Source organism: Bos indicus, chromosome 10 (assembly GCF_029378745.1).
Source record: "Bos indicus isolate NIAB-ARS_2022 breed Sahiwal x Tharparkar chromosome 10, NIAB-ARS_B.indTharparkar_mat_pri_1.0, whole genome shotgun sequence".
NCBI classification, from domain to species: Eukaryota; Metazoa; Chordata; class Mammalia; order Artiodactyla; family Bovidae; genus Bos; species Bos indicus.
In genome coordinates, this window is record NC_091769.1 from 87482405 (window position 1) to 87505541 (window position 23137).

The 23137-nt window shown below is 48.8% G+C and overlaps 1 protein-coding gene across 1 annotated transcript in view; it reads left to right on the plus strand.

The window, feature by feature from the left end:
* The window catches only part of ESRRB (estrogen related receptor beta), a 186182-nt gene that overhangs the window by 47550 nt on the left and 115495 nt on the right, over positions 1-23137 (plus strand). The window lies entirely within an intron of this gene.

The window sequence follows — 23137 nt, forward strand, 5'->3', positions numbered from 1 at the left end:
CTCTTGAAAGATCTCATCCTTTGGGTCCATCCTGCTTCCTTTTCAGTAGACTTCTGTGCAGGCTGAAGGGGGCCACGTGACCAAGGCAGTGGAAGGGGCCAAGCAGGGGCTGGAGGAGTTGAGAACCCAGGGCAGCTGGGGACCCGGGATGCAAGATGGGCCCTGGCGTGTCTCACTCCCTGTGCCCCTTAACGACTGCAGTGGTTGCCTCATTCTCCCTCCCAGTCCAAGCCTCACCACACCTCTATGCATCCCCACCAAACTCCACTGAGCCACACCGCTAAGCGCTGAGTTGGTGTGCATGTGGACCACAGCAGGAATTTCTGGGCTGGTCCTGTTTCTCCTGCCCTAGTGGACACTTCTTTAAGATAAAAATTAGGTCTTCTGTCCTATTTGCTTCCCTTCAGTGGCCAGCGCCATGCTGGGCACTAGTGGATGCTCAAGAGAAGACAAGGAGCTTAATTTTATTTTAGCCTCAGTTTCCTCTTCTGTAAAATGGGAATAATATATCCATAGGTGTGAGACTGCCTGCATCAGAGTCCCTTGCACGGGACCCAGCACACAGGAAACAAGTGTTCAATGTTAGTTTCCCGTGTGTGTGTGGATATGTTAGTCACTCAGTCATGTCCAACTCTTTGTGACCCCATGGAATGTAGCCTACCAGGCTTCTCTGTACAAGGGATTCTCCAGGCAAGAATACTGGAGTGGGTAGCCATTCCTTTCTCCAGGGGATCTTCTAGACCCAGGGATCAAACCCAGGATCTCCTGCATTGCTGGCAGATTCTTTACCACTGAGCCACCAGGGAAGCCCTCCCTGTCAAATCAGGCTGGCTCAGCCTCCCGCTCCCTGCTCTGATTGGGGGCAAGTAGAACCTACCACCTTGGAGCCTGGTGGCTGGTGTTTAGAGGTTCAGATGCCCTCTCCTTTGCAACCTCAGGGGACTGGAAGGAGGGAAGGGCTGGGGACTCCCTAGGCCCCAGCAAAGTGGAGTGTCCCCTCAGCATCCAGCTGGAGCCAAGGAGGCTGAGATAGAAGTTGCCAGTGTGGCGGTCATGGACTTTATCTGCTCCGGGGCCCCCGTCCCCCCTCCACCAGAAATGGACTAATGAATGAATGGGGAGGCAGGGGAGCTGGGGACAGGGTTAGGATTTCATGAGTGATGGCGGGAAGGGCATCACAGACACGTCTTACCCTTCTCCACTGGCTGTGTCTTCAAGTCAAAGCATAGGCCCCCACGGTGTGGACAGGGGGGTTTACTGGATGTGCTTAAGTTATTTCCTCGTGTTGACTCATTCATCCTCATAAGAACCCTGTGGCTCAGAGGTTAAAGAGTCTGCCTCCAATGCAGGAGACCCGGGTTCGATCCCTGGGTCGGGAAGATCCCCTGGAGAAGGAAATGGTAATCCACTCCAGTACTCTTGCCTGGAGAATCCCATGAACAGAGGAGCCTGGTAGGCTACAGTCCATGGAGTCACAAAGAGTCGGACACGACTGAGCGGCTTCACCTCACCTCATACACAAGGAAGCTCAGAGAATTAACTCTGGAAACTGCTCTCCACCACTGTTATTCTGTCTCCAGGATGACAGAATGAAAGTTTTCATTTACACCCCGCAGCCTATCTTTTCCATCCCACTTTTTTGGCTCATGGCCTGGGCTAGGGGTTGGGGGGGCCTGCCAGTGTCTCATGGCCCCAGATGAGTGCTCTCCACTCAGACCTCCCAGCTCTGAGCTTCCCTGAGACTCATCCTACCCTCCTGGCACTGCCCATCCCTCAAGGGGAAGAGGAGAGTCCCTGGGAATGAGAAGAAGCAGCACATGGATAAGGAACACTCCTGTCCCACCTGGCCCACACACAGCCCTGCAATCGCTCTGTGGCTTTAACTGGGTCCTACTCCCTTGTCCTGGAGAAGGCAATGGCACCCCACTCCAGCACTCTTGCCTGGAAAATCCCATGGATGGAGGAGCCTGGAAGGCTGCAGTCCATGGGGTCGCTGAGAGTCAGACACGACTGAGCGACTTCACTTTCACTTTTCACTTTCATGCATTGGAGAAGGAAATGGCAACCCACACAAGTGTTCTTGCCTGGAGAATCCCAGGGATGGGGGAGCCTGGTGGGCTGCCGTCTATGGGATCGAGCAGAGTTGGACATGACTGAAGCGACTTAGCAGCAGCAGCAGCAGCTCCCTTGTCCAACTGTCTGCATCACGATCTCTGTCTCCTGAGGAGAGGAACAGGTTTGTTCAACTTCCTGTGGCCACTAAGAGCTTCCTGAGGGGCTCTCTGGGGAAAGTGAAAGTGAAGTCGCTCATTTGTGTCCGACTCTTTTCGACCACATGGACTGTGTAGCCTACCAGGCTCCTCCATCCATGGGATTTTACAGGCAAGAGCACTGGAGTGGATTGCCATTTCCTTCTCCAGGAGATCCTCCCAACCCAGGGATCAAACCCGGGGCTCCTGCTTTGCAGGTGGTTGCTTTACCAGCTGAACCACCAGGAGGGATGGTCCCCAGGGAAGGCTTCCACTATCCTGGAAAGCCCTCTCCTCCCCACATGCACCTGGGAGAGGGTGGTCTGGGCTCCTGCCTGATGTCCTACCCAGCTGCTCAGCAGCTTAATGTGAAGGCGCTGTAATTTACTAGCATTCCCCACTCCTCCCCTTGGTTATCAAAAGTCTTCTGAGTTCACAGAAGGGTGGGAGAGAAGAATCTCTACCCAGAAATGTAAGATGCTGGGAGGAGCTCAGAAATGTGCAGAACTATTAACCAAAACGAAATGGAGTTTGTATTTAAAAAACAGTACAAATAATAAAGAGCCCCAGTAAAATATTCAGAGCCTTTGACTCAGTAATGTCACTTATGAGAGCTGATTCTAAGGCAGTCTCATTCCAGGGAAGAAGGAAGCAGGAGGCCCAGAGAGGTTCATTACAGAAGCGAACAGTTGGAGACAACCTAAATATGGGAGAATGGTGAAATAAATGGAGACTTTGATGTGATGGTATCACACTGGATCCTTTTATTTATTTATTTGGTTGTGGTGGGTCTTAGCTGTGGCTCATGAGACCTTTCATTGGGGTGCATGGGCTTAATTGCCCTGCAGCATGTGGGATCTTAACTTCCTAACCAGGGATCCAACACGTGTCCCCTGCATTGGAAGGCAGAGTCTTAACCACTGGACCACCAGGGAAGTCCTTGGACTCTTTTAAAGTGATGCTTATGAAGTGTGTGTAACAACTGGGAACATGTGTGCATTGTAACTAAAATATTAAACGACATAAAATGTATGTGCCGAAGGGAATGAGTGACAACCGTAATAATTCTGGTGTATGGTGACTTTCTTTAAAATTTCTTGCCTGGAAAATCCCACGGATGGAGGAGCCTGACATGCTACAGTCCATGGGGTCGCAAAGAGTTGGACATGACTGAGCGACTTCACTTTCCTTTTTTTCTTTTTTCTTTAAAATAATTGTCTGTGATTGAAATACTCCTACAATTAAAAAAAAAATAAGGAAACGAATGAGGCAGGGATGGTGGCCAGAAAGGGGCATCTGGACTGCTGACAGTGTTCAACGTCTGCACCCAGGTGCTGGGTACATAGATGTATTCATGTCATGAACATTCCATGTACTGTACACTTGGGATATGTGGACATTTCTGTACGTATGTTACTTCAACGAGAAGCTGAAAACGAAAAGAAAAAAAATGATATATTAAAACACAGAAAGGCTGACCACTTCATGTTTAATTGGACACACTCTGAACTGTAGCCTAATGATTAGTACGGGTTTCTTTTTCTCCTAAAATTTCCTTTTGTTAAAAATTAGTAATCACTGTTTTTAAAAGTCCTTTTCTCTGGGATCGTTTGAAGCCAAAGACCTGGACAACAGGAAGGCTGAGAAGGCAATGGCACCCCACTCCAGTACTCTTGCCTGGAAAATCCTATGGATGGAGAAGCCTGGAAGGCTGTAGTCCATGGGGTCGATGAGGGTCGGACACGACTGAGCGATTTCACTTTCACTTTTCACTTTCATGCATTGGAGAAGGAAATGGCAACCCACTCCAGTGTTCTTGCCTGGAGAGTCCAAGGGATGGGGGAGCCTGGTGGGCTGCCGTCTATGGGGTCACACAGAGTCGGACACGACTGAAGTGACTTAGCAGTAGCAGCAGCAGTACCTAATGGTTGTGAAGCCTCAGATTTGTGGTTTCCAAACCAGAACATGCATCCAAATCTTCTGGATGACTTGACTGCTTGTTAATATGTAGTGTTGGATCCCACCTAGGTCTAGGGTGGGCCTAGGAATTTGCATTTCTAGCAAATTCCCAGGTGATGGTGACGCTGCTGGTCTGTGGAACCCACTTTGAGAGTCACTGCCCTAAGATAACCCTCTGGGATTCCAAGCACAATGGTAGGGGAGGGCCATGAGTGTCTTCCTTCTGCAAAACCAAAGCTGGTGTTAGGTCTTGCTGATCATAATTCTATCACACCAGAAGGTGTCAGTGCCTCCAGTCATCTGGCACTTGGCTCTGTGCGGAAGGAATTGATTTTCATTGGCCTTACCAATGCCTTCCAAAAACTCTAGCCAAAGCTCATGTTGGTGTTGCCAGGTGTGAAAGGGACATAGAGGCAAAAGCATTCAAGAATGAGGGAGGTACAAATCAGGATGCCTGGTATTGTACCTTTAGACTCAAGTGAGTGCCTTTTTAGGGGGTGAAGGAACAGTAGTTTATTGAGGACTTACCCTAGGCCAGTCACTATGCTGGGAGCTGTGTGTGCCTCGTCTCAGTTCATCCTCAGAACCACCCTCCAAGGTCAGTAGGGTCACTGTCCCTGTGGCCCACCCAAAGCCCTGTGGCTTACACATGGATGTATGGACGGGGGCCCAGGAGCAGAGCATGTGGCCCTGTGCAGGCAGAGCTGGTGGGCACCCAGTCACCATGCTCCCCCTGGCCCTGTGCAGGCAGAGCTGGTGGGCACCCAGTCACCACCCTCCCCCTTCTTGGAACTGTCTGCAGCAGTGGCAGGGAGTAAAGATCCCAGGGCAGGCTGCGTGGGCAGCCCAGGGAAAGGATGGATTCCGTAGGCAGGGTTGGTGGAGGAGGGAGTCCCTAGGGAAGGCAGGCTGGAGAAGAGAGGAGAAGGGGACAACAGGGTGGCGGAGGTGAGCAGTGGGGAACCATCCAGGAAGCAAGACACAAAGAGCTGGGTGTGCTGGGCCTTGGGGATGAAAGAGGGCTTCCCTGGTGGCTTAGATGGAATGGAAGAAATCCAACTGAGAGAAGCAGAAGCCCAAGGCTCACTTCTCTGCAGATCCTATCCTCAGGTGTGGCTGGATCCAGGGCCACCCCTCCTTGCTTTCTGACTTTTCTACAAGGGATGTATTAGGAAAAAAGGAGTGGCTACGATCAGGCAGTAGTCATGTATGGATGTGAGAGTTGGACTGTAAAGAAAACTGAGCGTGGAAGAATTGATGCTTTTGAACTGTGGTGTTGGAGAAGATTCTTGAGGGTCCCTTGGATTCCAGGGAGATCCAACCAGTCCATCCTAAAGGAAATCAGTCCTGAATATTAATTGGAAAGACTGATACTGAAGCTGAAACTCCAATATTTTGGCCACCTGATGTGAAGAACTGACTCCTTGGAAAAGACTCTGATGCTGGGAAAGATTGAGGGCAGGAGGAGAAGGGGACAATAGAGGATGAGATGGCTGGATGGCATCACCAACTCAATGGACATAAGTTTGAGTAAACTTGGGAGTTGGTGATGGACAGGGAAGCCTGGCGTGCTGAAGTCCATGGGGTCGCAGAGAGTCGGACACGACTGAGCACTGAACTGAACTGAAGATTGGGCGGGCTGGGGTCAGTCTAGGGTGGCCTGAGGGTGCTGCAGAAGCCCTTTGAGGCCTCATGGGTGGGAAGCTGTCCAGAGGCTGCTCTTCCTGCCTCCTCTGGGAGAGGGTGACCAGCTGAGAGTGCTCTACTGGCGTCCTTGTCACCCTGTCGTGTTGCTCTTCTTCTCTGGGGGCCACCTGGAGTGTGAGGGTGGCGATCCCACCCCACGCAGCTCCGCCTGATGGTTACATGACTCTGTAGGGCTCCTGTTGGTACCCAGATTTCCTCCTGTGGGTTCTCGTTCTTCACCCCTGCTCCCTCCCTGAGGATCTGAGACACCTGGGTCTCTGCAGCGGATCCTGGCCTGCTCACCTGTGAACGTTCGGGCAGGGGCTAATGGTCTCCCTTCCTCTTTAGGGCACCTCATCGAGTCAACGAGGCACCTCAGAGACTGTGGGGCACCCCATCCAGTCTGCTGCTTCGTGGACTGCTGTATCATGAAGCTCTGTTGTATTGGCTGGCATTTCATGGAAGCAGCCTTAACAGAAGATAAAGATTCACTCTGGTTCTGTCCCCTGGTCTCAGATCTGTTTGCACATGCCTGCCTTTCTGAGTTGTTCCATCCTGAACTGCAAGGACACGCTATTAATCTTTATTATCTGTTTATTCCACAACCCCCACCCCACACACACAGCAGCAAGAAGGGACCCAGGAGTGTTACCCAGAAGGTGGCCTGACTTTCTTTATTTCCCCCTCACCAGATGGAAGGTACTGCTGTGCCTCTGATCACGACCTCACTAGACCCACGAGATAGTGTCCAGCAGGGGCTTTGAGATGGCAAGCCCCTCGCCGCCACGGCCCCCACCCCCACACACAGCTTGCACCCTGCTTGGAGCGGCTGCCATTCGGCCTTCCTGCAGACTGTCTCACATTGTTGGTCATGGAATCGTAAAAAGGATACATTTGAGAAGCCATTCCTGTGTTTTCATTACACCAAGACCTTCCTACATTGGAGATGGTCCCAACACATCTCCAAGATGACTCGGTTACCCAGGGCCCAGACAGGTGGGGTCCAGGGCTCACACACCTCTCTGCCTGGGCTCCTGTCTAAGGCCATTCAAGGTGTTGAGAGGTCGCTTGAGACGAGAGGCTGGGGTGCAAGGCCAGCTCAGGTAGTCAGTCCCTTCTCTGCCACTCAGTGAGGTGAAGTGAGTCCAGCTGTAGGAGACTATGCCACTCTGGTCTCTTCATTACCTCTTAACTGGTCCTTTGGAGAAGGAATGGCCAGGAGGTGGATTTTCACGTATTGATGGCTCTTCTTCCAAGATTAAGAAGTGAGAGTAGTATGCACATTTCTGAGGGTTGCCTGGGTGACACCTGATGCTATTAACTGGTGTGTAAGAGGATTTACAAGGATGGAGTAAGCCTCAGAGTCTATAGGAATGGCAGTTCCTTTGACCCCTGTTGAAAGACTCAGATTCCAGTGGAGTGTTGGGTAGGCATGAAATTCCAAGTTTGAATCACAGCAAAAATTAAAAGCAGACTCAAAGGCATCTCTAGTGGGTGGTCCTAACTGTGTGGTCTTGACCTTGATATTGCATGAGAATCTGCGGCTCACCATGATAGACCAGGCATTCCACACTTGGACTCTGCGGTTGGGAAGCTCATGGTGAGGGCTGGGCAGAGGGTGGCCAGGCTAAGAGGAGTCGTGCTCCCATCACAGCTTGGAAGATGCTGCTGCAAAGCCTTCCATCTCCAGACCCACAGGATCAGGAGCAGCAGTAGAGCAGAGAGGGATGCTGTGAGCGGGACTTGTATGGGCTGGCTCAGTGGCTCAGTGGTAAAGAATCCTCCTGCCAATGCTGGAGAAGTAGGTTCGATCCCTGGGTTTCGAAGATCCCCTGGAGGAGGAAGTGGCAACCCACTCCAGTATTCTTGCCTGGGAAATCCCATGGACGGAGGAGTCTGCTGGGCTGCAGCCCATGGGTTCCCAAAGAGTCAGACATGACTTAGCAACTAAACAACAACAACCACCTTAGCCTCAGTTGTCGTGTTTTCTGGAGGGCTAAATGCAATGTGGACAGTGAATGTGTTCTGGGGAGAAGATATCCCTAGGAGAGACAGAGTTGAGGTCTGGACCCCCATTTGGGAAAGGACAGGGTGGAGCCAATGTCTGTTGGTCACAGATTCTGTGCCAGCGACTGAGCAAAGAGCATTACACCACACTGAAAGCCTGAAAGTGAAGCCGCTCAGTCTTGTCCGACTCTTTGTGACCCCACGGACTGGGGCCTCCCAGGCTCCTCCATCCATGGGATTTTTCCAGGCAAGAAAACTGGAGTGGGTTGCCATTTCCTTCTCCAGGGGATCTTCCCGACCCAGGGATGGAACCCGGGGCTCCCGCACGGCAGGTGGACACCTTGCTGTCTGAGTCACCACAGAAGTGTGTACCCACACTACCATGCAGCAAACCATTTTAAAGACAGAGGAAACGTGAATAAGAGGGTTACATGTTATCCCGGGATCACGGAGCTGATGAAGGACAGAGTGAGAGCTGGAGCTCAGACCACCCCGACGCCAGTGGCAGACTCTTCACTGGTGCTTCCTAACTGCTTCCCCTGACACAGACAGCAGGAGGCATTTCCCTAGAGGTTGTTTCCCATCAGCATCAGAGCATTCCTTGTAATTCACAAACATTAGTTGTATCTTGATTCACACCTGCTCTTACTCAAAAAAGCACTTCCCACACAAGTGAATGCAAGTGATATTATTAAGTGCCATTTAATAGTACTACATACTAAATGATTACGAATATTATGCTTGCAAATCTGGAGACTTTACCAATATTAACATTCCTGGTAACTGACTTCATATTGTGTGTGTGTGCTCAGACATCAGTCGTGTCCGACTCTTTGCAACCCAATGGGCTGTAGCCTACCAGGCTCCTCTCTCCACAGGATTTTCCGAGCAAGAATACTGAAGTGGGTTGCCCTTCCTTCCTCCAGAGGATCTTCCCAACCCAGGGACTGAACCCATCTCTCCTGCGTCTCCTGCACTGCAGGCAGACTCTTTACCGCTGAGTCACTGGGGAAGCGTCTTCATATCATACCTGGTTTGAAATCCACCTGTACATCATGACACTGTTTGGGAACCAGCCAGTTGTACTACCCATGATGACAAGTTTGGTCCTTGCTCACATATGCGGCCACCTGAATGGGGTTGGTCTCATTCTGAGTGGCAAAGGGCATTGATACAAAAAAGCAAGGTGTTTGGGCAGGTTGCAACTTTTCCTCTAACTTCCCCTCCAAAGGGGATGCCATTCTAGGCCAGGGTCTGATTTGTAGTAGAGCTGTTTCTTGTTTTATTTATTTATTTGTTGATTGATTCAATGCTGTTTGGAGAACAGTGTTGTTGTTGTTTTTTAATATACCTTTTCCTGTTCTTAAAAAAAAAAAAAACTTTTATTTTGTATCAGGGTATAGCCAACCAACAGGGAGCTTCCCTGGTGGCTCAGAGGGTAAAGCGTCTGCCGGCAATGTGGGAGACTGGGTTCGATCCCCTAGTCGGGAAGATCCCCTAGAGAAGGAAATGGCAACTCACTCCAGTACTCTTGCCTGGAAAATGCTGTGGACAGAGGAGCCTGGTAGGCTACAGTCAATGGGATCGCAAAGAGTCGTACATGACTGCGCAACTTCACTTTCACCATAGCCAACTAACAATCAAAGGGACTCAGCCATACATATACATGTATCCGTTCTCCCCAAAACTCCTCCCCCCATGATGGGTACAGTACAGGTACCATGTACTGTATGAGTATCGAACCGTGGCTGGTTCTCAAACAGTGTCATGAAGTACAGGTGGATTTCAAATCAGGTATGGTACAAAGTCGCTTCCCCAGGGGCTCAGCGATAAAGAATCCACCTGCAATGCAGGCTGCCACATAACGTTAAGCAGAGTTCCATGTGCTATACGGTAGGTGTTTGTTGGTTATCCATTTTAAACATAGTCATGTGTATGTCGATCCCAGATTCCCTAATTATCCCTTCCTCCCATTCTTCACCGCCACCCCCCCCCAGCAACTGTAAGTTCGTTCTCTAAGTCTGTGAGTCTCTTTCATAAATAAGTTCATGTGTACAATTTCTTTTTAGATTCCACATATAGAATGCCATGCAATATTTCTCCTTCTCTGTCTGACTTACTTCACTCAGTATGACTATCTCTAGATCCATCCATGTTGCTCCAAATGGCATTATTACATTCTGTTTTGACGACTGAGTAATATTCCTGTGTGTGTGTGTGTGTGTGTGTGTGTGTGTGTGTGTGTGTGTATATCTTCTTTAACCATTCCTCTGGTGATTGATGTTTAGGTTTCTTTCACATCTTGGCTATCCTAAACAGTGTTGCAATTTAACAGTGTTGCAATTGGGGTGCTTGTATCCTTTCGGATCATGTTTTTCTCCAGATATATGCCTAGGGGTGGGACTGCAGGGTCATATAGTAGCTATATTTTTAGTTTTTTAAGGAACCTCCGTACTGTTCTCCATGAGGCTGTACCAATTTACCTTCCCACCAACAATGTAGGAGGGGAGAGAACACTGATTTTTAGAGAGATCGTTTTGTCAAAGAATGTTCCAAAGGGGCTTGGAGGTTCCATAGAGGTGGTTCATGGACTTCCTGGAGGTGTTGGTGAAGGACTGAGACTGGGATAACTCATCAAACATAACAAGCTGCTTTTTGCTGCTTTATGTAACAGTGCTGCGTACACTTCCATCCCATGAAAGACTCTCTGGGGCTCTTTTTTGAAGTTTGAAAACCACTGCTTTAAAATGATGCTTTATGATCCCATAGGCAAAAACATTCCTGTTGATGGGCAAGTCCCTCTCCCGTGACCCCTCATACTGGCTGTCAGTTAAGAGTTTCTGAATCTAAATCTCTGTACAGACGCATTTTCTGGGGCAAGAAGTGAGTCTCCCCGGTAGAGTGGCTGGGGTAGCTAGGCTCCAAGGAACAAAAGGGAATGTGCATTGGTGGGTGTTGGAAGAAACAGGAAAATAAATCCACCTGTTTGATATCATGATGGCCTTTCAGACTGTAAAGGGAGGGAATATGGGGTAAGGAGCCCTCCTTGTTTTATTAGGGACTTTATTCTCCATCCAGAGGGGGCATCCTGCTATCTTGGGTGTTTGCGGAAACTATTCCCATGCATCCAGGTGATTTCAGAATTGCTGCCGATTTGAACCTGCTCCAACCAAGCAAATTGGCCCTAATGGGGCCAAAGCGGGGCTTGGCAGTAGACTGTCTTTCTTTTCACCACTCCTGTCTTCTTCCTGCTGCCTTCACCTTCTCCAAGTCATAGAAAGTTAAAATTCACCCTTTGGCATTCTGCTCAAAGTTATGCGGCAGCCTAGATGGGAGGCAAGTTTAGGGAGAATCAGTTCAGTTCAGTCGCTCAGTCGTGTCTGACTCGTTGTGACCCCATGGACTGCAGCACGCCAGGCCTCCCTGTCCATCACCAACTCCTGGAGCTTACTCAAACTCATGTCCATCATGTTGGTGATGCCATCCAACTATCTCATCCTCTGTCGTCCCCTTCTCCTCCCGCCTTCAATTTTTCCCAGCATCAGGGTCTTTTCCAAGGAGTTGGTTCTTCAAATCAGGTGGCCCAAGTATTGGAGTTTCAGCTTCAGCATCAGTCCTTCCAATGAATATTCAGGACTGATTTCCTTTAGGATGGACTGGTTGGATTTCCTTGCAGTTCAAGGGCCTCTCAAGAGTCTTCTCCAACATCACGGTTCAAAAGCATCAATTCTTCGGCACTCAGCTTTCTTTATAGTCCAACTCCCACATCCATACATGACTCCTGGAAAAACCATAGCCTTGACTAGATGGACCTTTGTCGGTAAAGTAGTGTCTCTGCTTTTCAATATGCTGTCTAGGTTTGTCATAGCTTTTCTTCCAAGGAGCAAGTGTCTTTTAATTTCATGGCTGCAATCACCATCTGCAGTGATTTTGGAGCCCCCCAAAATAAAATCTGTCATTGTTTTGATTGTTTCCCCATCTCTTTGCCATGAAGTAATGGGACCAGATGCTGTGATCATGATCAATAACCTCAGATATGCAGATGACACCACCCTTATTGCAGAAAGTAAAGAAAAACTAAAGAGCCTCTTAATGAAAGTGAGAGAGGAGAGTGAAAAAGCTGGCTTAAAAGTCAACATTCAGAAAACTAAGATCATGGCATCCGGTCCCATCATTTCATGGCAAATAGATGGGGGAGAATAGATACATATATATGGATGGCTGGCTGAGTCCCTTCGCTGTTAACCTGAAGCTATCACAACATTGTTAATCGGCTGTGTGCTAGTGCTCAGTCATTTTAGTCATGTCTGATTCTTTGCAACCCCATGGACTGTAGCCCATCAGGCTCCTCTGTTCACGGGATTGTCCAGGCAAAAATACTGGAGTGGGTAGCCAGTCCCTCCTCAACAAATAAAATGAAAGTAATGACACCCAGCTCAGATGTGAAGTGGGGTGGATAACCTTGAGTCAGAACAGAACAGTGCTGAGTGCCCAGCACAGAGTGATGCTCAATAAATGGTCCTTCCCCACCACCCCCTCCACCCCCATCACTGAACAGTCAGTCATATTAGAGTTGGTGTTCTTCAGTGAGCAATGGAAAAAGAGGAGAAAATGAAAATGCTACAATATTAGTGATGGACGAAAAGAAAGAATCTATCGTATCATAAATAAGAAATAGAGTTTCTGTCTTTATTGTTGGTATGAGATCACAGGCAGAATTATTCAATTGGAGGAAGATAGAGTAAATGGAGACAAACTGAAGGTGCTGAGGGGCTGTGTGGACACCTTCTGGGCTCAAGGATGGTTGAAGTGAAAGTGTAAGTCACTCAGTCATGTCCAACTCTTTGAGACTGCATGGACTGTAGCCTACCAGGTTCCTCTGTCCACAGAAATCTCCAGGCAAGAATACTGGAGTGGTTGCCATGCCCTCCTCCAGGGGACCTTCCCAACCCAGGGATTGAACCCAGGTCTCTCACATTGCAGGCAGATTCTTTATCATCTGAGCCACTAGGGAAGCTCAAGAATACTGGAGTGGGTAGCCTATCCCTTCTCCAGTAGATCTTCCAGACTCAGGAATTGAACCAGGGTCTCCTGCATTGCAGGCTGATTCTTTACCAGCTGAGCTACCAGAGAAGCCCACAGCTTCCAGGGAAGCCCACAGGGATGGTTACTGATGACCTATTTGGAGATGGTTCCCTTAAAGATGAAGGTGAAAGTGAAAGTCGCTCAGTCGTGTCCGATTATTTGCGACCCCAAGGACCATACAATCCACAGAGTTCTCCAGGCTAGAATACTGGAGTGGGTAGCCTTTCCCTTCTCCGGGGGATCTTTCCAACCCAGGGATCAAACCCAGGTTTTGTGCATTGCAGGTGGATTCTTTACCAGATGAGCCACAAGGGAGGTATCCCTTAAAGATACCCTAGGAAAATGTGGTCAGTCACCTTTCTCTGTTTCTCAGGACCGCCAGCCCAGCTGGGGGCAGGAAGAGACAGAACAACAGACAATAGGGTGGGCAGACCCTGAATATTTGATACCCGGATCTGCCATCCTCTACAACCAATTTACACTGGGATATAATCAAGTGGTCATTATAATAATCATTATTTTCCTGACTGTTAATAATCTAAAAATAAACAGTTCAAAATCATGAACACATTTCAATGTTTCAATGTTATTATTCAAATCCAGTAAGATTTTTCATGTAAAAACTAATATTTGAGCTTGCGAATATTACATCTCACAGTTCTGTTTCACTGTTTTAAATTTTAAATGCAAATAAAAATTTCACATAGAATAACAAGACTGAAGTAAGTCGAGTTCTTTCCCTGTCTCTAGAAATCCCTGTGCTGTCATTGTTTACTTTGAATTTACCATTTAAACACAAGGATGTGTTTAGGAAGTACCACAGGGGTCAAGACACAGACAGGCCTTAAGTGAGCTTGGTTGAACCCACGTTTTTAAGAATGGACTCTTGAAACACCCCTAGAGCTAAGTTTGTGTGTGTGTGGCTGACTTATTACCTTCAGGTGGAATGCAATTTGTATTAAAGAACAAGTAATAAGAATATGTTATTTTGAAGAGTACATATATTATTAAAACCCAACAGCAACTGCAACAGTTTTGTTTTGCCTTTTTTTGGCCCATGCCATACAGCATGTGGGTTCTTAATTCCCTGACCGGGGATCGAACCCACACACCCTGCATAGGATGCACTGAAAGCAGAGTCTGAACCACTAGATTTCAGGGAAGTCCTAGGAAGAGCGTTTTATCACTGACATTGTTTCGACTTGCTGCAGCAAGGTGAGAACACAACGTAGCATGGCTTAAGAGTTAGCTTTACACTGTTTTTACATCCCGTCAGATGGTGACCCCCTTCTTGCTTGCATCCATGGGCAGCCAATCGCCACCAATTTGCCGATGGTACGGCCCAGGTGTGGCAGACACTGTTGGTTGCTCACCCAATAGCCTTTCCTGCTTCCTCCTGTAACAGAAGGGAATCTTGCTTGTCACTGAACATTAATGTTCTCAGGAGCAGAGAGCCTCTCCCCCCACTTCAGGGAGTAAATGTATTTTAAACCAATCACGGCAATCATTTCTTCTCTGACAGTGACTGGTTTAGGGTGAGTGTGGTTCTGGATTCTGGCTGAGAAGACGTGAGGATAAGTCTGCTGCAGTGGGGAAGAAAGATTTTCCTCTGGAATCAAATCAAATCAAGACAAACAAACTAGAGACACAGGGGGGACATTTCTCCCAGCATAAACTCACATATGCACACACCCTCTTCCCAGCTTTGGACATGTTGGATGAGGAAGTGGTACCTACGCCACGAGAAGCAAGCTTCACCTCTAGGGGGATCAGGCGAAGGTGACAGCCAGTATGCTAAGGACAGCCCACCCAAAAGAGGAAACCACCTGCCCCTGGAGACTTTGCCACGTGAGACCATAGACCTATTCCTGAAGCCCCTGGACTTTCCCGGTGCTTGAGGCTAAAACTAAGCACAGAGTTGGGTGGGTGCACACGTGGTCACCCCAGGAAGTGGCTCAGCTCAGGATGAAGAAAACCAGGGAGAAGGGAGAGCACAGCATGTACTGGAAGAGAGGGCGGTGGAGAAGGGATGCTGGGCCAGGGGTCCTGACGGTTGGCTTCAGACGACACCATTGACTTGAATGTCTTGGCAACTGAACTGGAACCAAGCAGACTGAATGGATGGGTGAATGGGTGGGTGTGGCAAGGTCCACCTACGCCTTTGTAAGCCAGTGAGGCTGTTACTAGTGCAGTGCCCACCCGTCATAACCCATCAATCATCGCACTCATTACGCTCCTCCTCCCCAACCAAGCAAGGCATAGTAAATAATAAAATAGTGTGAACTGTGAGAAAGTCAGTGGCCCTGAGCCACTTGCTGATTCAGTCTTGATCTCAGCTAGAAAACAGAGCCGGAGGCCAGCTGATTCGTGTTGATGTACGGCAAAAGCCATCACAATATTGTAAAGTAATTATCCTCCAATTAAAATAAATAAAAGACAGAAAAAGAAGAAACACACACACAAAATGCTGACACTTCATTGGAGAAGTATAAGGCCTGGGAAGGGAGGGCGACGGGAAGGGGAGGGAGGTCAGGTCAGATGCCAAGCAAAGTGATGTGATGCCTACTGTGCTGGCCACCACCTGCTTAGCAGGGTGTCTGGCGTGCATGTCTCTTCCGGAGGGCGTATAAAGAGAAACCACACCAGGAAACAGTGCTCAGAGGGCAGGGAAAAAAAGGGAAGAATTCAGGGAGCTACCCTCCTGAGCTTCTAGGGTGCATCGTCTGGGACCCTCACTAAACCAGCCCTCGTGGACTGGACATGGAGGTGAGACTCAGCCTGAGTGGGGTGCTGAACCAGAGAGAAAAAGGAGGCGGTCGAGGGGACCATCGACGACGCCTGCAGTGTGCGCGTGCGACTCAGGCTCTGAACACAGGTGTTGACCTTCAGTGCAGAGGGGCAACCCATCCCACATGGTCCCACGTCTGTCCCTCGCCGTGTGGGGCTCAGACAGCCTTCGGGAGGCCTCGACACCTTCTTCACCACTCTTCCAGTCCTTTCCTCATCACCCTTCCAGTCTGCTTTCAAAGCAAGTCCCTTGGGCTGCGCATAAAATTCCATCAGTGCCTGTAGTAAGAGAGAGTAAAGAGGAATTATGGCTGCTCCTTGCTCGGCTGGGTTTTGTAGAATTACCCCAAAGCAGTGTTTATCATGCCATTGAGCTGGAGGCCCATGCTTGATGTGCTATCTGTCCTGACCCCGATCTCTCTCTGCATCGCTGCCCTTCCACCAGCTCTCCTACAGTCTGGCTCATTCTAGGGTCATTGCTGACAAGTGTATTACCGGTGTTTATCCATATTAAATCTTGTACCGTTGACTGCCTTCTTCTCTATTTCTCTAAACCTTCTTTGGTCCTCCTGCAGTTTCCCTTCCTGCCTTACCTAGTTCTTCTTGGAAAGGCAAAGCCTTCTAAGACAGGAGTTCTAGTGAAGCTTGTTGCTAATTGTTTACGAGGGATGAAGTTGTAAGGGGAGGCCCTGGCCCCAAGGCTGGAGCCTTCATCTGGAATTGGTACTAACCCGTTCATAACTGCTTCCCAGGTGGCGCTAGTGGTAAAGAACCCACCTGCCAATGCAGGAGCCATAAGAGAGGCAGGTTTGTTTGATTCCTGGGTTTGGAAGATCCCCTGGAGGAGAGCATGGCAATTCACTCTGGTATTCCTGCCTGGAGAATCCCATGGGCAGAGGAGCCTGGGAGGCTACGGTCCATGGGATCACAAAGAGTGGGACCTGAGTGAAGTGGCTTAACAAGCACACACTCATAATTACCTCTTTCCGGGCTGTGCGGACTTCACTGATGCGACTGGCTTCATTACAATTTACATTTGGGAAGGTAACTGCTGGCCAGCACGTTTCTGATGTAAAAACACAGTCGAAAGCTCTCATCTTAATCATGTTTTACATAGCTTGAGCACTTTACAGTTTATAAAACACTTACATTTGATTTTTCCTAAAACCTAAAAGCATGCGCTGTTTTTCCCTCTCCATAAAACATTTTACTAGAGCAAAAATGAAATGCATTTATTCTAAAGAATAATGAAATAAGAAGTTCTACCTTAATTGAGCCATTAGGAAATGAAATCGTGTTTCAGCGTTCCCCGTGTTGACTTTTATATCATTAACGCTAGGGAGACAGGCTCAGCCAACACGTTTCTTTGTTTCCCACTAAATGGCAACACTTAACACGTGTGTGTTAGCTTACAATTAATTTTCCCAAAGTTTCACATATTTAATAATTTCTTTGAGGTAATTGTCTCTGAGAGTAGAAATGTACCAGGAGGCATAATTTGTTGAGTTTGCCAAACAAATTCTTCATTCCTTCTGTGGCCAGTTGTTGACCATGAGACTTTGGCAGTTAAAACTGTCATCCAGCACAGGAAGGGAATGATTTCAGTGAGCTCAGACTCTTGCATCTTCCCATACATAGAAAAACGCTAAATTCCTTAACTCGAGATATCTGGCTTCCTTGAATTAACAATCATCTTTTGATGTTCAGCCCACCTGTCCTTCGTTGCAAAACTTCTGTATGTTTTGGCTCCTTCCCTCGCCTCCTCAGAGCAGTTCTGTCTGGGCCACTTGAGATGCTGTCTTGGGGGCTTGCAGTTCTAAAAATTCCCACTGAATAAAACATAACTCTGAAAAAAATACAAATATATTAAAAAACAAAAAGCTATCGTCAAAGAAAATCTGGCCTTTTACTGATGATAAGGTCCTAGAAACAAACCGCTTGTTTGATATTTGAAATGGACCATGTTTTATGCACAAACTGATGCAAAAGCCACAAGAAATTGGGTGATAAATTAATATGTGACACAGATGAAAGTAAGGTCAGATTTCTTTGTTATTAGTTTTGATAAAAATCCACCATCCACTGTAATGGAAAATACTTAATTAGGCAGCTCATTCATTCAGTCAATAGCGAGTCGTTTAATGCCTTTTAGGTACCAGGCGCTATCAAGGTACATTCTTCTTCTCCACTGACCCTCCTCCTTGTTCTGTACCTCCTCTTTCTTCCTCTCTTTGTACTCCCCCTCCTGTTCCTCTCTCTTCTTCCCAAAATTTGGCAGGTGGCAAAGCTCTTAGAGTCATGATGTGTTCCTATTCTCCGGGAGATGAGGAAGGGGAAAGATCTCTGTTTCTTTGGAGGGACACGTCTCACCTTCCTGCCTGCTCACTGCAGTTGCCATCTTGCACAGGGAAAGGAATCTTTTGGGCACACAGAGAACTTCAATATGCCATGCAGCTGTGTTAGTGAGAATGGAATCTTGAGACTCAGGGAAAAAAAAATGATAATCACAGAGCTTTGAAATATCTGGAAGTTATTCCTCCAAGACCCCTGGTAGGGGTTTCAGATAATGAAGTGGATAGTAGTGGTGGGAGGGACCCCAAGCATTTATCCACTCAAGACGTAGCCCCCTTCACATTTCATCTTTGGTGTCACAGTGGCAGTGCCAACAGGACACGAGCCTTCTTGCCCCAATAATAGCCCCTTACAGCTTCAGGAAAAGCCATCATGTTTCCGCAGCATTTATCTGTCAGCAGGAGACTATTATGGGAGCACAAACTCGCATTGTATTAGCGTTATCAGTTCATTATGATCCTTGGGACGTGTGCCAGCCAGTGGGCTGCCAGTCTGCTGACCAGCACAGGGGGATATAACTCCACATCCCAAAATTCAAGCCTTGAGAAGACAGCGGGCCCACAGGGGTGTGTGGTCGGGGACATTTTCTCTGGCCAGGAGTTCACAGAGCCCTGGCTTGATCAGCAAGATCCCCAGAGATGCCCAGGTCAGGCTCACTGTCCAGGCTGGGCCCATCTTAGTCCTCACGGACCATCAATGGATGCACTCTCCCAGCTCACCTCCCCCAGTGCTCACCCTGGGGTGGAACAGTGCTTACCCTGGCGTGGATTGTGATCAGACAGTTCCATGGAGGCACCCTCTCCTTCCTGGGCTGGTGGTAAGGAGTAACTACACGCCTTGTAGGCATCGTTCTCACCTGGAAACTTGGTGCGGTGAACGTGGATGCTGTCGAGGGACAGGGATGCTATAAACAATTAGTGTCTCAGGTTCACTGTGCTTAGGGAGAATGTGGCAGGATCTCCAGAAACTCCTATTGGGTCTTGTCTTTTGTGATGAGGCCATCAGGTCCTCCTGCTGGGTTGCCTGGCTTGAAAGAGGAGAAAAGCCTCCTCATTGTTGGGCTGGAGAGTAGCCAGTGCAGGGAGGGGATTCAGAAATCTGAGAGACATTGCTTGCTGCTGTTGTTTCCTGCGCAGAAAAGATCAGTGTCAGAGCAGGGTGGGGAGGCACCTCGAGACAGCACACGCTCCAAGGGCGGAGATCTTCACCACATTTGCGGCAACGGATGATGCTCTGGGTTCAGCTGCATAGATTATGGCTAGGCAGCTTGAGTGGTCCTCAAGATCCAGGTGCAGGCATTCAGACAGCCCATTCTAGGACTTAGCCAGACTGGGATGGGAAAGAGCAGGTGGATAGTGTGGACCTGGGTTCGGCTATTTGTGAGACACTGGGTGCTTTTTGTATCCAGGGAAACATAGGTTTGGGGGACAGAACAGGCTGAGCAGTGTCTGGGAATCTTTTCCTATTTATCTGCCTCCTGGAACCCAACTCCAAGGAAACCACTTGGGGAAGGGTCCACACTCTTCCACTTGGGGAAGAGTGGAATATTCCTTAGGAGAGAGCTTGAACTTGGGGAAGGAGGGAGGAGGGAAAGTGAAGAGACCTGCATACAAAGAATTAGGAATAGAATAAGTAGAAATCCATGCTTTGTCAGTTCTTCACTGTGTGACCTTGGGTAGGTCACTCCACCACACAGGGCCACTTAAAAATTTCCTTATTTATAAAGTCTGATGATGGTTCTAAATGATTGCCCGAACCCTCCCCACTCCCACCCCCCGCCCCCCAGCCATAAGGTCTTGTGAATGTAAGAAATGTCCATTTAAAGGAGTGTGTCACAAGAAATATGTCAGTTGCTGTTCCCCTTCTACCCTCCACAATTCCTGTGTCCGATGCTTTTTGTTCCATTCTCCTTGGGCTGACTTGCCCACCTGGGGGTGCCAATATGGGGACAGAGGAGAGTAAAGAGGTGGCTTAGAGCTTTTTGCTGGGGTGGGGGTGGACTAGAAATAGTACCTGCTCCGGGTGGGCAGTGGAAGATTGAGAAGATGATGGGCCGAACGACTTCCGAGCTTGCGGGAGCCCAAGAGATCTGCCCACCCTGACTCTAACCCCCAGTACCACCTTTGCTTTCTGGAGAAGAGATGACTTTGGCCAGGCCATGCAAAATGGTCAGGACCAGAGCCCAGGCATCCTCTGCACTCGCCCTCCAGCTAGAGGCCCGGAACCCACCCTGGCTTTGGGAAGGAACCCCACCCGCCATGAGCTGGCTGGGGACAGAGGAGAGGAGAAAAACTGGTCCCACAAAGAGTGTGTGTCCTGGCCACACTTGCCTGGGAAACCACAGGAGAAGCCTGGCCCTGCCAGGCTGGATCAGGTTCCCCAGGGTGTCCGTGCCGGTGGGCTCTCTCCTCCCCTGCAGTGGAGTCTGCAGGCTCACACTTGCCATGGAGGGAAGGGAGGAAGAACTCTGCTCCAGGGCCGTGTGTGATGGGGCTGGACAGTCACTGCGGAGGAGGAGGACAACCAAAGAGGGCTGGAGCTCAGGGACCTCTTTCTCGCCCTGGAGGACACTCAGCTAGGGCGCAGGGGTGAGGCCCTTAGCTACCTGTGCCCCTGTGCCTTGTATGCTGACAGCAGTTGTGCGGGCGTGAGCCTGGCTTTTTTAATGTTAATTTTTACTGGAGTATAGTTGATTTACAGTGTTGTGTTTCTCTGCTGCATAGCCACGCAAATCAGTTATAGATATACCCACTTTTGTGTAGATGCTCTTCCCATATAGGCCATTACAGAATATTGAGCAGAGTTCCTTCTGCTATACAGTAGGTACTTGTTAGTTATCTATTTTATATACAGTAGTGTGTATATGTTTTGAACCAACACAGACTTTCTGTTTTCCCTCATTTGCACCCAGTGGCTTTGCATCCACTCCAAGCTGTGAAGTTGTCTTTCTTTTCACACTCCACTGAGTGTGCTCTATCTCCAGTTTACAAAAAGTGCACCCCCGAAAAGACCCAGTGGATCTCAAACAACCTGTTAGGAGCTAAGTCCCTGCGGGGCAGCCAGCCTGTCCCCACAGCAGACGGCCCCCGCCCCACTCTAAACTGCTATGGTCTGACATTTCATTCAACAGAGTTTTTAATCAAGCAACTGCCATGTGCCAGGCACTGGTAAACACTGGGGATTCTCCAGTGAACAAAAACAGACAAGGTCCCTGCCCTTACAGAGCTTACAGTCTAGTGGTGTGTGTGTGTGTGTGTGTGTGTGTGTGTTTGTGTGTGTGTGCGCATGCGCGCACGCGCACATGCATGCAGGGGGTGGTATTTGTCATACCAATATATGTATAATTGCAAACTAATAAATTACCTGAAGCAAGGCAAATAGCAGAAGCTTCTGATGTGATCTGGAAGCTGGGACGTCCTCGGTGGCAGGGACAAAGCCTGAGGGGGCCACCTCACGGGCTGAGACAGGGCGTGGAGACACATAGGCGCTTGTTATCTGGGGGGTGCTGGTTGGCCATGGGGAAGGACTGGGGTCTCTTTCCTAAATGCAACAAATTTCGAAGGGGACTTTGGATGTTCATTTTACAAAGCGCTCCCTGGCTGCTAAGTGCTTAGCGAGTGGATTTCCAGGGGCCAGAAAGGATGCAGAGAAGCCAGTCTGAGGTCTTGGCAAGACATGGTGGTTGAATCTCTGCACCCCTCTTTCCATTTCCGATGTAACCAAGTACCTATGTGATTAAAAAAAAAATCCAGGGCTGCTGGGGGCTCTACTGACAGAGCCGACGTCTTCATCCATCTCTCTGTGAGATACCTGCCAGCGCCCCGAGCCTGGAGAATCCCACGCGGTCCTCCACTTCAGCACAGAGGAAAAACCTCAGCTCGGTTTCCCAGCCTGCACGAGCTTCCATTTATCCAAGTCAAGTATCATCTGCCGTCCTGCCGCCCATTCCCCAGCCCCTCCCCGGCGGCCGGCCCCTCCTGGGGTTTCTCACAACCCTCCTGCTTTTATTCCTGAAGTGCTTGAACACTGCCTGCAGTTACAATCCATTTAGACTTTATTCTGATGATAAAATGATGTTTTCCCCCCTACTGCTCATTGTCTTTTGTAGAATATAGGAGAATAAGGTGATGGTCTCTCTTGAGGGCTTTTTTTCCCCTCCCTTTTAAATAATTCTATACCTATCCCCTCCCCACACTCATTTGAATCATCAGATTGATTATTATCCCTGTGGCTGGCACAGCTCAAAAGATGACAAGCCCCAGAAGAAGGACTGGGGCTCGACTTACAGCTGGTTTTGGTACAGTAATACTCGGGTTCATGGAGACAGCAGCAGACAGGGATGCAGGTATGTTCGTAGCTGGGGATTCAGGTGTGTATGTTGAAGTGTCTACTTGTGCCGTGAAGTGGATGTGGCTGGTAAGTTGGTTGTTTTAACCATAGTTGTGTTTTTCTAAGCAGACAGGAATTTATTTGCTTGTGTCTGTGTCCTGGGAACATTTCTGAGGGTTGCCAATGAAGAGAACATCACTGTATACATCTTGAGTGTTTTATAGCATCAAGCCCTGCCGTCTAGTCCTGTAAGAGCTGTTCAGAACCCACTGGCCCAGGTGATGAGAGCTGGGAAGGGAAGCATCCCCTCTCTTGCTGGGGCTCACCTACAGGCCTGACCCTTTGCACTTTTATGCACCAAACACCAGGTGTGAGGCTTTGAATTTCTAAGGAGCTGGCCTCTTCTTTTTGATAGGCGGGAGGAGAAATGGGTCTTGTTTTTAAATTTAAAAAGAGACCCCTTCCAAAAGGCTGAGATGAGTTTGCTGGACTTGCCAGTTAAAAGATCAGACTGGGGGTTGGGGGTGGAGAGGATATATAAGGGGCACACCTTTCATGTCCCCAGCCCCACCAGCCAGTTGGGCTAAAAAAAAAAAAATTTTTTTTTTTCTTTAATGGCGAGAGGACAGGCCTTGCGGCTCTACAGCACAGTTCTCCTACTCCTCCTGAGGTGGGGACCTCGC